This window comes from Rattus norvegicus, chromosome 9, assembly GCF_021556685.1.
Source record: "Rattus norvegicus strain SHRSP/BbbUtx chromosome 9, alternate assembly SHRSP_T2T, whole genome shotgun sequence".
Lineage (NCBI taxonomy): Eukaryota > Metazoa > Chordata > Mammalia > Rodentia > Muridae > Rattus > Rattus norvegicus.
In genome coordinates, this window is record NC_141542.1 from 34,699,438 (window position 1) to 34,715,000 (window position 15,563).

The 15,563-nt window shown below is 37.5% G+C and overlaps 1 pseudogene; it reads left to right on the forward strand.

The window, feature by feature from the left end:
• The first annotated feature begins 9,215 nt into the window (after nucleotides 1–9,215).
• Nucleotides 9,216–9,715, forward strand: LOC148003645 (large ribosomal subunit protein eL21 pseudogene; annotated as a pseudogene).
• The last annotated feature ends 5,848 nt before the right edge of the window (nucleotides 9,716–15,563 follow it).

The window sequence follows — 15,563 nt, forward strand, 5'->3', positions numbered from 1 at the left end:
CTGTTTTACTTCTGCGTGCCATAAAAAGTCCTGTGCCCCTGGACAGAGAATATACAGAATTTTAATTTCTTGGTCTTTGATAACCTAGCAATGAATAGGAATTATATCCAGGTTTATAGAGGGATCTGAATGGGTAAATATTGTAAACCAAGGAAGATTAACAAACAAAATACTTGAAATACTTGTTGGGATGCTAAAGGGGACATGATGGTTACATTGATATAAAAATATTAAGATAGATTTCATTAAATTTAAAGTAGTTTGTAGTAGAGAATTTGTTAAGTTGCTTTGGTTCCTCTCAGGTAGTGTGTGCACTGCACCAGCCCAAGAGCTCTGGATTCATGAGTAAAAGGCAAACACACATAAACCAATTTTGATATGCCTTGAATAGCTCAAGGTCAGGGCACTTCTAAAGCTTCCTGTGACTAGCAAATACTCTCCTCCAGCGTTCCTGGTTTAATACCTTCTAAATATATATTTTATCTTGGCTGTCCTGTTACCTTCTAGGCAGCCCCTCACATAGGGCTGCTTTCGTTCCCATCTGTATTGCTAGATGGTTTCTCTCCTGCAGCTCTTATATCTGATCCTTTTGCCTCTAAGCCATGACTATTCTCCCTTCTTCCTCTCTCCCATCCTAGTCCCTTGCCTATGCACGCTAAAATAGTCTTCCTCTGTCTTCCTGCTCAACTATTGGGTTTAAGGAAACTCTTTTTTTAATTGCATATTATTATTTACATATCAAATGTTTTTCCCTATCCAAGTTTTCCATCCATAATCCCCCTATCCCCTTCCCCTTCTTCTATGAGGGTTTTCCTCCTTCTCAAACACCCACTTCCTCCTTCCCTGCCCTGACACTTCCCCTACACTGGAGGAAGTAGCCTTGGCAGGACCAAGGGCTTCTCCTTCCACTGGTGTCCAACAAGGTCATCCTCTGCTACAAATGCAGCTAGAGTCGTGGGTCTGTCCATGTGTACTCTTTGAGTAATGGTTTATTCCCTGGGAACTCTGGTTGGTTGATATTTTTAATACCAATCTAAGTTAGCTGGCAGTAGGTACCCTCAGGTCTGGAGGGAGCCAAATTAAGACAAAGAACCAGAACCAAGTCCCAACAGTAGTGCTTCACTTCACTTGTGATGATTTAACTTTGCATTTTGATCAACAGTGTTTTGAAGAACTTCTTGATGTGTAGCAATTCACAATAGGTATGAGGTTTACTTTGCCATACACCATTTGATTTAGGTATGTCCATTACTTGTCTTCTGGAAAATTATGTTTTAGAAGGAATGACAAAATTGTGAGTATGCCAAGAAAAGTTAGAGTTGTAATGTTGTCAAAGTAAAAGTGTTCTTCTTTACTTGTTCATACAAAATTTTACCAATTGGTGATATTGATACAAATATTAGGTGCATTTTAAATTAGGTTGTGAATAATGTTATAAAGGCTATATAAATCATAACACACTGTTGGTGTCTCTTATATTGTGCTTTGTTCTAAAAGAATACTAATAAAAATATTATCTATTGAGATAGATAGTAGAGATAGATGATAGATAGATCACATGCAAATTCATACATTCATTTAACAGTAGAATACCTATATACTTAATCAGTTGAAACAAATCTAAATCTTTGGAACACTGAGCTATTAGATGATAAATAATTAACATCACTAATTTTCTTCCCAGATTACCTAAATTTGAAGCCTGATTTAGTTCATTTTACTCATCTGTGAGATTTTGAGTAATTGTCTTATCACCAATGAACCCTAGTTTCTCATCTGCAACAGTATGGTATGTTTTCTCTTCAACTTGTAGAGCAAGTAATATTACTAACGTCATAGAGCAGCAATTTGTTTATAGTATATTTTCGATACACATTGGTGGAATTTGTCTGCATATTTAAAGTGATGCTCATCAGGTATCTTAGGATTTAAGCCACAGCAACAACAACAGCAACAAATAAACTTCAGGAGACATTCCATCTGTAGTAACCATTTGACTTTGACCTTTCCTCTTCTTATTTGATTCAGGAATACAGGGTTTACAATGAAGAACCAATGATTAAATATGAGATTTACTTGGTCACAAAAGTGTACTTGTTTTACATTTCACAGGACTGGTAAACTATTGGGGGAGTATCTCATGAAAATGAAGTCAATACAGCTGAAAAACAAGCCTGTTGAAAGGACTAAAGATAGGGGATTGGAGTAATCCTATGCTGTAGTGGCCATTCCTGGTTGACAACTCGACTATGTCTGGAATGAACTATAATCCAGAATTGGAAGGCTCACCTGTGATCCTGATCTTGAGGCTGGGAGATACAAGTTTCTGACCTGGATCTTAGTATGGAAGTCTTGAGGCAAAGTGGCTATGAATCCCAGGAGCTTAAGACAAGGAGATCTCTGAGTTCAAGGTCACCTGGGACAAAGCAAGTCCCAGACTCAGGCATGGAGGTACACACCTTCAATCTGGACCACACCTTCTGCAGGAGACCTACATAAGGACATTGGAAGAAGAAAGACTCTTCTTCACCTACCTGCCTCGTGGGACTGAGCCACTGCTAGATCCTTGGACTTCCATTTCACAGCTGCTGCTGATCATTGTTGGGGAGTTGGACAGACTGTAAGTCATCAACCAATTCTCTTTCTATATAGAGACTACCCATAAGTTCTGTGACTCTAGAGAACCCTAAGACACATGCAAATCAGAATGTGATTTTTCTTTCTTACACTGTTATATTCTGGTCGATAATAACTGATAAAATCTGTGTTTGTCTTTAAAATGGGCAGGAAAGTTCACCATAATTATCCTTTTTTCTAAAATGAAGAGCTTTATAAAACAAACGAACAAACGAATAAATAACCTGTGTACATAGTTGCAGGTGAAAACTAATGGGAAAGTATAAACACATATGTCTATATGAGCCTTCTTAAGCATTTCCTGAGATATACTTTTATATCTTTTTTTTATTAACTTGAGTATTTCTTATATACATTTCGAGTGTTATTCTTATATCTATTTTATAGGCTTTGCTCTCTAAGAATTTTTCCTGTTATTTTATTTTTTGAGAATTTTAAACATAATTACTCTTGGGGCTTAAATCTCGGCTGGCATCCAAACAGACCACACCAAGCCAACATGGTTCCATGTGGAAAGGTTTAATGAACAAAGAAAAGTAGAAGAGGAGAGGAATAGAGGCTGGTCCTTAAGCACATGGAGAGAAGGGGGAAAGGGAATGGAGAGAGAAGGGACAAAGAAGAAGAGGACAAGAGAGCAAAGAAAGTGAGAATGAGGAGGGGCAAGCAGCCCCTTATATAGTGTTAGGCACATCTGGCTGTTGCCAGGTAACTGGGGAGGTAGAGATTAGAATACCAACAATTACTTTCTTCATGTCACTTATACTTATCTATCTCTCCAAATTTTCGTACTTCCTATAACTACATCTCAAATGTGACAGATAGCTGTTATTATTACATATGCATGTTTATCATTGGTGTGTGTGTGTGTGTGTGTGTGTGTGTGTGTGTGTGTGTGTGTGTACAGCTTACTGACTGCACTTGGCATTGCTTTTACATGCATGTAATTAGAGTCAATCATAGAAATGAATAATCTATCAGGAGGTTGTCTCAATGAGTTCTCTTCTTTCTTATCAAGAACCTCTTGTTCATACAATAAAATATGTTGATAGGTTGACATTCTCTGAACAAGAAAATAAATATAAATGCTCATATTTGCATTTTAAAAGATAGTTAATATCTCTTTAAAATGAATAAGAGAAAAATGATGAAATTAAACATCACCTTCAGGGAGGTAACTCAGACCCAAAAGGACATGCATGGTATATACTCACTTCTAAGCAGATATTAGCTATAATGTGCAGAATACCCACACTACAATCCACAGACTCTATGAAGCTAAGAACAAGGAGTGCCCAGGAGAAGATGCTTGAATCTCACTCAAGAAGGGGAAATAAAATAATTATCAGAGGTGGATGAAGAGGGGAACTGGTTGGTAGAAGGGGGGAATAAGGGGAAGTTGGAAGAAGAGGGGACTGGGAGGGATCAGGTGTATGGAAATACAGGGAGAGATGGCCTGCTGAGTAAAAATGAAGGGGCATCCCAAGGACATGCCAGAGACATGGGATGTAAGAGGCTAAAGGGATTGAATGAAGGTGACTCTACCTGAGACTTATAAAAATTGGGGATATGGAGCCTAAAGTGGCCACTTCCTATGTCCAGGCAGGACTGTCAATAGATGGCTAAGGACCTCAACACACCCACAAAACCTCCAACAAAATTTTTACTACCTCCAAGAAATACAGGGACAAAGATGAAGCAGACAATGACTGGCCCAACCTGAGATCCATCCTATGGGCAAGAACCAATCCCTGACACTATTAACAATAATGTTCTGCTTGCAGACAGGAGCCTAGCATAATACCATAATTGTCCTCTGAAAGGAAACCTCTACCAGATGACTGAAACAGATGCAGAGACCCACAGTCAAACATTAGACAGAGCTCTAGAAGTCTTTCTGGGAAAGTTGGGGAACTGATTGAGGAACCTGTAGGGGGTAGAAACTCCACAGGGAGACCAAGAGAGTCAACTAAACTCAGCTGCCGTATCTGCCTCACTGTGACAGGATTTGCCTAGTCTTGAAATGACTTAAAGTCCCCAGGTGTGTTGATAACCAAGGGGAACCTTCCCAATCTCAGAGGTGAAGGGGAGAGGAGTATAGGAGTTGGACCTTGTGAGAGGGAAACTGAGAGAAGGGGGAACTATGATCGAGATATAAAGTGAATAAATAAATTAATGGAAATAAAAAAGAAAAGAAAACTCCAGAACTTCTGAGATGTACTTGTCTCATCTGTTCTCATCTATGTGAATGGTCTTCCCACTCCTAAACCCCTGCTCAGTTCTTAAACTCAGAATCTATCTTTGGGAACAAGGAAAGCTATTTTTTCTTACTTGTCTTTCTCTTGGGATTCACTCATTTAACTGAAAGGTAAGATTGAAGGGAACGGTTGCATTCCCTATAGCTAATATCTTTCCACTCCAATGGTCCTGCTACTTTTACTGATACCTAACAAAGCTACTCCCTTTAGTGACTTAAAACACTTATGATTTATCTTGCTGTTAATTATGGTTTCTATGTGTTCTCCAAAGTCTGGCAACTGAGCCAGGATGAGTATAAATGCAGCAGGGGTCATGGGGTCATGAGGGCTGGCTTAGTTGGGTGGATGACTTCTGGAGAAAGGTTGTCATAAACCTTCAGTTTTGCTGAAATCTTTTCTGATTCAACTAGATTTATGGAGTGAGCTTTTTACAGCATGTTAAACATTGTTCTTCAAAGCTATATAGGGGGATAAATAGAAGGATGGTGTAGTGTTTTCAGTTGTTAGGTAAATATTCCTCTTCTTTGTACACAGATATAAATTCGGGGCATTTTTGAGGTTATCTGAACTAAACGCTGTGTGTTTTGATGTAATTCTATTATCTTTTAATGTATTGTCCTTGTTCTGTGATTGATCAAACATATATGGAATTATACTCATGAGAGCTACCTTCCTGAAAGATGATGTCCCTCTCTCTGAGGCACTGTTCCAGATGTTGCATTTGTTCATGCATTTAGCACCCATTAGGCGTGTAGATGTTATCCTTTTAGAAACAGTGATGTTTCTAAAGTTTGAAATTGAGGATGTCTTCAGGATCTTTGCATCATTTACCTGCTCATCATATTCTCCTGAATTATAATTTTATCTGCTTTTATGACAAAGAATGTTTCTGTTGATAGATTTGTTCTCTCAACTAGAGGTTCAAAGCCAGCAGAATGCATGCTGTGGCTGTGTTGCTCACTCTTCCTGATAACATTTCTTCAGTAGTATTCTTTTAAGTATAGGGTTAATGAATGACAGATGGAAACAAAAGAAAAGTCTTTTGTTCAGATTAAGTTTCTACTTTTTCTCAAAATCTCAATTTTCTTGCTGCTCATGTGAAATGAAAGTGTTTGAAAGCAAGCCAGAAAAATGCCAACCAGCTAGATATTTGTAAAAGGACCAGCCATTGAAATAAATAACTACTTGGTCCTTCTTTGGAGACTAGGAAACTATAACATTATTTTAAAATGTATACTGCTTTTGATTTTGACATTTTTGTTTCTACTTTCTTCAGTTCTTGATAGTTCAGTGAAAGACTACATTGCATGTTGTCATATCCCTACTAAACTTTTATATTTTACTGACTTTATGCGATTATTTTAGTTTGTTATACAGTTTTTACCTGGAAAGTTTGTTAAAGAATATATATGCTCCCCATGTCTAGCAGGTATCCATCTTGTAATATTACTAAGAAATAAAGGATTCTATAAGAGATGGAGCCTAGTAAGGGAGATATCCTTCATGGGGATACAGGAACTCTAGCCTCTGTCCCCTGTTTTTGTTCCCTAGCTACTGGGAGGTGAAAAACATTGCTACATACTTCCAACATCACCACAACAAGATGTTATGCCACAACAAGAAACAAAGAAATCATGGTTGCCATATGACTACACACTGGGACTTGTCTAATGATTATTCAAAGTGGGACCATGAGCCTGGTTCCCAGTTGATCTAAGTCTTGGAACCCAGGAAAACCTGAAGCAATGGTAGGTGCTTTGCCTGTTCCTGGGCACTAGGCCCCATTAGCCACAGAACCCATAGATTTGTGGCAATCAGTCACTTATGGTCAATGCTCTATGACCCTCCACATTTAGAGGACATGACCTGTGTTCATATAGGCTGAAGATAGATCTCCATTTTAATGAGGTACCTAAAGTCCTGGAGAGCTTAGCCAGTAAGCATTCCTTCCCAGACACTTCTCTCTGCAAAAGGTATTTAACCCTGGTGGTCCACCCTGAGAGATGGGGTATGGTTTTCCTCATCCTCTTTCTGCCATGACAATAAATGCCTTAAAATCACGGGCTGTCTCTTTTTATCTGGATCCACCATGGGAAGCCCTGGAGAAGACCTTTGCCTCTATAGCCACCCTTTAATCTCCTGTGGAAGGCCTTCCTGTGCTCCCAGTCAGGACTGTCACAAGCCCAAGCTCAAGACTGTCAAGGATTCTCCCCATGGGACCAACTGGAGCTCCCCCACCAATCATCCCTCACCAGACCAATGGACTAGATCCAGCCTGCGGGCCTCCACTCTGTTCACAGCTCTTTCTAGACATCCAGAGGTGCCTGAGTGTCCAATAGACAGAGAACCAGAGGACCCTGTCCTCCTTGCAGGTCCGGGACTCCCGAGCCAGCTTCGGCTGACCCATGTCTCAGACTGTGCTTCCCCACCCTGAGCAGAGTAACTGGGGCTTCCCTACAGCCCAACACCCACTGTGTGATAGCACAGTCAGGTAAGCACAGTCAACACCCATGTCCCACCACGCTAAGTGGCCAAGCCCTGTGGTGGAGCAGACACAAGACCCATAACCCTGCATAAACATTCGTTTTGATATATAACAGAAAGATGATTGAAATAATATTGATTAAATAAAACATCTGAATACTCTTCTTAAAATAATGAGCTCTCAAATAATAACTCCATTGTCCTAAGCATATGTATATGGCTGATGCATTAAGATTTAAAAGTTATAGTTGGTAGAAGATTTTTGTCTTTATTTTATAAGCATCTTTAAGCAACCTTGTTTTTCCTTAAGAGTTAATTTCTCTTCATCTGGCAGAAAGTACAGCCATAGTTGTGATTTGAATACTTACATGTATGTGAATCAAACTATTTTGATATTATCCCTATATAATATATACTCTGTACCAATGTGATCTGGTAAAACCATTGCAGGAGATTACACTAAGGTCCTTAAGTTTGGCAGCAAGAACCTTGGCCCCTGGGTCATCTCTTCAGTCCTACCTTTTCCTCTTGAGCTGTCTACTGCTGGAAATTAGTCAGAGTGGTATGGGGATACCAAGCAAAGAGGCTCCTGTTGATACATCACCCAACTGTTATCAGTGAGTGATAATACTAATATCAGTGGGTGATTGACTCTAATAAGCAATAACCTACCACCAGCATTTCAAACATGCTAATTGATACTATATGCAAAAGAATCCTTTCTCTTGAATACTGGCCAAAATGAAGTTGTGTAAGCAAAAAAAAAAATTGTTGAAGCTGCCATAAACAGCTTCATGTCAGATGTTGCTTTATGCAGCTGCCGATGCCCAAACTAGGTATTACTTACTATTTCACCTGAAAATTATTATTTATGAATTAAATATGGGATAATGAAGATATCTACTTGGTAAATAAATTGATTTGGAAGGAGGCAAAACACATTAACTATAAATTTAGGAAATGCACATCTCCTTTCAAACAGTAAATTATAACCAAGCTGTTCTGTATCATCACAGATTTTATAGCACTGAATTCTAATAAGGAAGTTGAGAATTCTCCAAATGGAGAATTAATATTCAAATTATATGTCATATCTCTGTTCTTTCTTTAGTAAATTCTAAGTTCTGTTACGTCTTCCAAGAAGAATATACCATTAACTAAACACTGGACAGTCATCTTGACCTTAAGTATAATATTTGTCTTATATATAAGGGCCAATTGTTTTCAATTTCTCAACCATAATTTTTTCTGGACTCAGAACAAACACTTAGCATTTATCTTGTAGCTTACTCATATCCTATTATTTAGCTAACATCTTTATGAATCATTGAGTCAGTCAAATTCTACTGTTCGTTTTAACTTTAGGACTCCTCAAGTCATACCAATGTGCATCTGATACTGAGAGATTATTTTGTATATGGTAGGTAAATTAAATGTTCCTGTGGCAGAAATTTTCTATATGTAATAATATTTTCAAAATACAAATTTTAAGATAATCATTCTTAATAACCATTCCATAAAACACCCCTTTCCTAAAACAAGAAGTCTATGGAAAATGTTAGATTGCAATTGAACATAGATAATTCTCTTATTTTATTGATGATAGGTAGAATGTCTAGGACATGTGGTACGCATTGCTACAGTTAAGATGGCTGTGACTTGGATTTCCAACTGTTCCTAACAGAGCTTAAGACGCCATTAAATTGGAAAGTAATCCCATAGCATACACATGATATTTGACATAGGAATAGAAATCGTTGTTTTAGTGGTAAGCAAAAGCTGAAATAATATTCTAAAATCAGCTGTGTCCTTTCGGTCACTGCAGGGATCTTCCAGTAACTCGCCAAAATGACGAACACAAAAGGAAAGAGGTGAGGCACTCGGTACATGCTCTCTAGGCCCTTTAGGACACATGGAGTTGTTCCTTTGGTCACGTATATGCGACTCTACAAGAAGGGAGATATTGTAGACATCAAGGAAATGGGCACTGTTCACAAAGGTTAAGTGTTACCAGCAAAACAGGAAGAGTCTACAATGTCACCCAGCATGCCGTGGGCATCATTGTAAACAAGCAAGTTAAAGGCAAGATTCTGGCCAAGAGGATCAATGTGCGGATTGAGCACATCAAACACTCAAAGAGCAGAGACAGCTTTCTGAAGCTGGTGAAGGAGAATGATCAGAAGAAAAAGGCAGCTAAAGAAAAGGGCACCTGGGTTCAGCTGAAGCGCCAGCCTGAGCCACTCAGAGAAGCCCACTTTGTGAGGACTAACGGGAAGGAGCCTGAGCTGATGGAGCCCAGTCCATACGAATTCATGACCCAATGTACAAAAAGGAAATAAAGGACCCGGACTGCAAAGTGTTTTCCTTAAAAATAAATAAATAAATAAATAAATAAATAAATAAATAAATAAATAAATAAATACAGCTGCATGTAAGCCCCTCAGCCATTTTAAGTGGACTGATAACAGACGGCATGGCGATTGAAGAAAGAGGTTCAATAAGTTAGAGATACTAAATTCAGACCATGGGATTTCAGAATAATATTTTCTAGTCTCTTTTTATTGACATTAGAAGTTCTGGCTTACAAATTTTACTTCTCAATATCAAACCACTTGAATAAACCCCTGTTATAATTAAATATGGGCTATTGTGGGAAACACTGGAGAAATTCGTGGTTTTTCAACAGTGTGATCCCCATGAAATACAGAGTCCATCTCTGCAATATGCCACTAATTCATGACTTCCTCAGACCTTTGTCAACAACAGTATTAAATTGACATTGAATATTCTCATATAATTGTTTAGTCCACCTTTCCATCTTACTTTTCTGTGTTCAGAAACAGGAAAGTTTCTTGTTTCCTTTGTTTTTCTAATAAAATATACTGATAAATGGAAGCTATTTGGTTTGGGTAAAGGGTTTATTTGGTTATAAGTCTAGGACACAGCTCACCAATGATAGAATTCAAGGCAGAAACTCAAAACAGGATGTGGAGATAGGCCTCACTATTACTTACCACAGAATTTCCTACCAACTTAGGGAACCATTTCATAGTCAACCAATAATGCAAGAAACTCTAAAGATGCCCATGGTTATCTGACAAGAAACTTCACTCTTCTTAGGCAAGGCTCTCCTGTCCTCTACACTCTCCTGTCATGGCAGACTACCTTCTCATCATTCTCGATCATTTCCAAGCCCAGGAATTTTTCAAGTTCCACATCTGTCTGCCCTGCCCAGCTTTTGGGTGCCAGCATCTTTATTTACCAGTGAGAGCTAACTGGGGCCTGGTTCCTAGAATCTACCTCCATGCACTCTTATACAAATAGCTCTGGGGGAATGTGATTCGTGTTCGTAATACAAGCTGCTACAAAAGCTAAATAAAAAGTTGGGGAAGGGCTGGAAACATGCATGGCTCAGAAGTTATCTATGCTCTTTCAGAGGACCCAGGGTCAAATCCCAATATCCACAAGGAATCAGACCAGTATATATACCTTTAAATCCAGGGGATCCATCACCGTCTTCTGGCCTCTACAAAGATTGTACCCAATGGTGCACAAAAATGCATGCAGGCAAAATACCAATATACATAAAAATAAATAAATCTTTAAAATCGGCTTTGAACATGGAGTAAGCCAGGAATTCTCTATGGGTGAATAATTTTTAAAAGAATCATAACTCAGTGATATGAAAATATAAGATTTACTCTAATTTTTAAAAGACAAAATTGATACAGAAATTATAATTCAAATAAACTATAAAATTTTAAAACTGAATTATTCCAACCCAATCTACTGCTGGTTTCAATAAAATTTTATTTTTGAAAACAAAAATTGGGACAATGACTGTCTTGATCAGTAGGTCTTTGATGTTTAAATTCTCCCTATGAAAGCCACATCTTGGTTGAATAAACGCTTCATTATAATTGGAACAGTTTTGTTAGAAGGTTAGCTCATGTGGTTTGGCATTTTAACTCTTTTTTCTCCTTTTCTGCTTTTTCCTTTTACTGAAAATAGATTCTTTTCTCATACAATATAACCTGATTATAGTTCCCCCTCCCTCTACACTTCCTCATTTCTCCCCATTTGATTTCTACTGCAAATCCATGTTCTTTCTGTTTCTTATTAAAAAAGAGCACACTTCTAATAGGTAACAACTAAACATAGAAAAAATAAGGTTTATTAAGAAGTAGTAAAAAATATCAATGTTTGACACAACAACCAAAGAGAAGGAAAAGAGTCCCACTACCAGACACAGAACTCAAAGACCCATTTGTTCTCACGCTCAGGAGTGCCATAAAAATACAAAGCTAAAAGATATAGCATATATGCAGAGGACATTGTGCAGACTTAGGAAGGTTCTGTGCTTTGGGCTTCAGTCTCCGTGAGTGCACATATGCCTTACTTAATTGATTCAGAGGGCCTTGTTATCCTGGTGTCCTCTCTCGCTTCTCATTCCCATACTTTTTCCAGATCTTTTTCTGTGAGTTTCCCTGAGGTCTGAATTGCGGGTGTTGATGGAAATTTCCCATTTACACTGTCTTTGTGTAATATCTAGCTATGCATCTCTGTGTCTATTCCCACCTGCTGCCAGAGGAAGCTTCTTTGATGATAACTGAATAAGGCTGAATAACTGCTCTATGAGTATAGCAGAATATGATTAGGAGTCTTTTTATTGATATATTATTTTAGACAGATGGTGTTTGTATTTACCCTGTCTCTGAGCTATCGAGTCTCTGGTTCTTGGTTGTGAAAGTAGTGACATGTATGTGTTCCTTTTTGTGAAGTGGGCCTTAAGTCAAATCTGACATTGGTTGGTTACTCACACAAGTCTGTGTTGCTATTACCCTAACATATTGTTTTACAAGCAAGATAGATCATAGGTCAAAGGTCTTATGTCTAGATGGTTGTTTACATTTCTCTTTTGATAGCCTGTAGATGTCAGAAACCATCTTGGAAAGGCTACGGCAAGCAAGTGAATTTCTTGGAGATGGCTCACCATTTTGCATGTCTGAGATGCAAGATCCTCAGAGACTTCATCCCAGGACTGCTTCTCACTGCTGATACGCCTTTCCTGCCACTATTACATAGTCTAAGGATTGCTGCGCATCAGCCCACCCTATTGGTTAGATTTCCTGCAGAATCAATATGAAGATGTACTTTTATGTAGCAATGTTATGTACACTAATTGATGATTTCATACTTCCTGGTAATGATTTTATAGAACTCCTAAATTGATACAAGACATTTCAAGCCCCCTATGGAATAAGAGAGGTATAATTAGAGTTCCATTAACCTTCATGTGTGGTGGGCTAATTGCATGAAAAAAAGAAAACAGGCATGGAAAAATTTTGCAATTAAGGAAAACATTCCTTAGAGGTTAGGAATGATGCCACTACGTGATAACTAAAGGAAATGAGCTGGAAATGGGAAATTTAGGTGTAAGGGGAGAAAATACATGGTGGACTAGTCTATCTGCACAAGACTTCAAAATAATAAGTCACAATGCAGATGATTTCTCTCATCTATGAAAAGTGTAGTCTCAGTTGGCTATTACATAAATATTCCTAGAAATGACAATAAATTTTGTGTTGTATTAACTATATTGCTTGAGGATAAGTTCTGTACTGAATATTTTTTCTGATGGTCACTTTGCACATATAACACAAATATTTAAAACCACCACTACATTACATATTTATGTAATTTTTTTACTGAAAATTGACTATAGGATACTTTTATTCTTGTTATGGAAGATAGCAAGCACCATGTGTTGGTCATACATTGTGTCTAAATTCTACTTTCAAAGCAACAAATTCAAAAAAGGCAATAAAAACACAAAGGATGCATAGAACTCTGGACAATCACCTTTTACAAATATACAACAGCCATTTTAGAAGACTTATTTATTGTCTATTTATTATTTATATTGTGTTTGTGAATTTGCACACATGCTTTACAAACCCTTCCACTATTTCTTTCCTAGTTTACTTCAATCTCTAATGCTTTTTTTCATAAATGTACTAACCCATAACCATTTCATTCTCCCACTTAACTTTTTCCAAAAAAAGAGACTTTTAATTTCAAAACACTGAAAATGTATTTTGTTCATGGTCACGCAAATGTGCACGCGCGCGCGCGCGCACACACACACACACACACACACACACACACACACAGCCCAATGAATGCTTATATGTCCTACTTTGGTATTTTAAGGTTATCCTTACCCTAATTAGACCTTAAGACCTAATTTCTTTAGCAAATATATTCGAGTACCACCCTGGGTCAGGATTATGAACATAACAATAAGAACAAAAAGTAAACAAACAAAAACAAAAAAAAACAATAACAAAAACAATCTTCACCCCATGGAGACTGCTTCTGGCAGAAGGACATTGATTACTTTTATTTATAAAACATGATTTTATAATTATGGTTGTGGACAAGCTCTGAAATATAGCTTTTTCAAAGACTTTGTTAAGGCATGTAGAAAGGGATCAGGCAAACCTTCCTAGAGAAAGCGGTAGGTGAGCTCAGGTGGGGTACCAGGTAAAATAGATGAAGAAGTGTGGGTATAATCTGAGCAGAATAGATAATAGCTCCAAAGGCCCTTTGGTATGTGAGAGGTAGGAAATAGTTAAGGGGATGGCCTTCATTTGCTCGCTAGTGGGAAGAGAAAGGGAACAGAGCATCATGACGATGTAGTTGAATAAGCAGGCAATGTGCTAGTACACTTAGGACTTTGGAGCATACCAGCACGTTTTTTTTTTTTTTTTGAGATTCCAAAGTATTCAAGGACAGACTGTACATGATGAAGCAATTGTGAATAAGAAGCCTAAACCAAGGTCTTGGATTATAATAATAAGATTTTTAAAAGTATGAATTCTTTAGGCAAAATATTCAGTGAAAATATATTCAGGACTTAGACAATAAAATCATAAAAGCCAGTGACAGGTTACATATCAAAAGCAAGAGAGAGAGAGAATTAGGCATAAAAATGCTTCTTAGGTATAAGAGCCAGAGAGGATAGGGAATGGGGGAAAAAGGCACTAAATCAATGTGATCCAAATACAAATGAGCTCACAGACATAAAGGGAGAATACATAGGGCCTGCATAGGTAGGCACCAGGCCCTTGCATATGTATTATCCCTTCCAGTTTAGTGTATTATGGGATTCCTGGGAGTGTAGACAAGTGGATTTCTCATTCTTGTGCCTTCTCTTGGGCTCTTTTCCTTTTGTTTCTTTGTTTTGTCCAACTCTGATGCCATAGTTTTTGTTTTATATTAGTAGATTTTGTTATATGTTTAAAAAATTAAAAATACTTACCTTTGGGCAGATAAGCATGGTAAAAACTACAATTAACATAAATCACAGTTCTGGCAAACGATTATGAGCATTGAAAAGGTCAAATTAAATGTGAAAGGCTTTTGAATCAGTAAGAAAGATAGAAGAATCATTATATGCCAGGCTTAGTAAATGATTTGTTTATATTCGTACTCTTATTTGTATACACGATACACTATAATCAGTCAGGGCATTTTGCTGTTACGTGTTTGAATACTATCACCTTACATTTTAATGAAAGTTCAGTTTAAGTTTTAATCATCTCTGAACACAAAAGTAGACAGTGTCATGCCTATTTAATCTGTCCAATATTGTGCTTGGCAAACATATTAAAAATAAATCACCTATGAGTCCTGCAGGTGAATCACTTTAGTACAGTTCCATGTATGTGAATATAGCCATAAATATTCATATACCTATGCACCCAAATAACACATGTGGAGAATAATTATGAATGCTAAGGCATAATTAATATTGCCTGCAGAAGGTCTTAGTGACATAAATTGAGTCTTAATCAATATACTAAATGTCACTTACACTTACTAATTGGTAAGGAATGACATTATTCCTACTCTCCATAGGTCCAGTCACCCTAAATCACTATATGACATAACAATTAATAATCTTTCCATATTCTGTATTTTCTTCAAATTTCTTTCTAAATTTATCTAAGCTGAAATATAGCCACATCACTTATCCTTCTCCCTTTCTTTCCTTCAGGCTGTCACTTACTCCTTGTCGATTCAGGAGCTCCTTTGCTTTGATAACTTTTGTTATATATAGTAATATAGACATACATGCAGACTAATAGAGAAATGCATAGCATTTAACATAGAAATGAAACC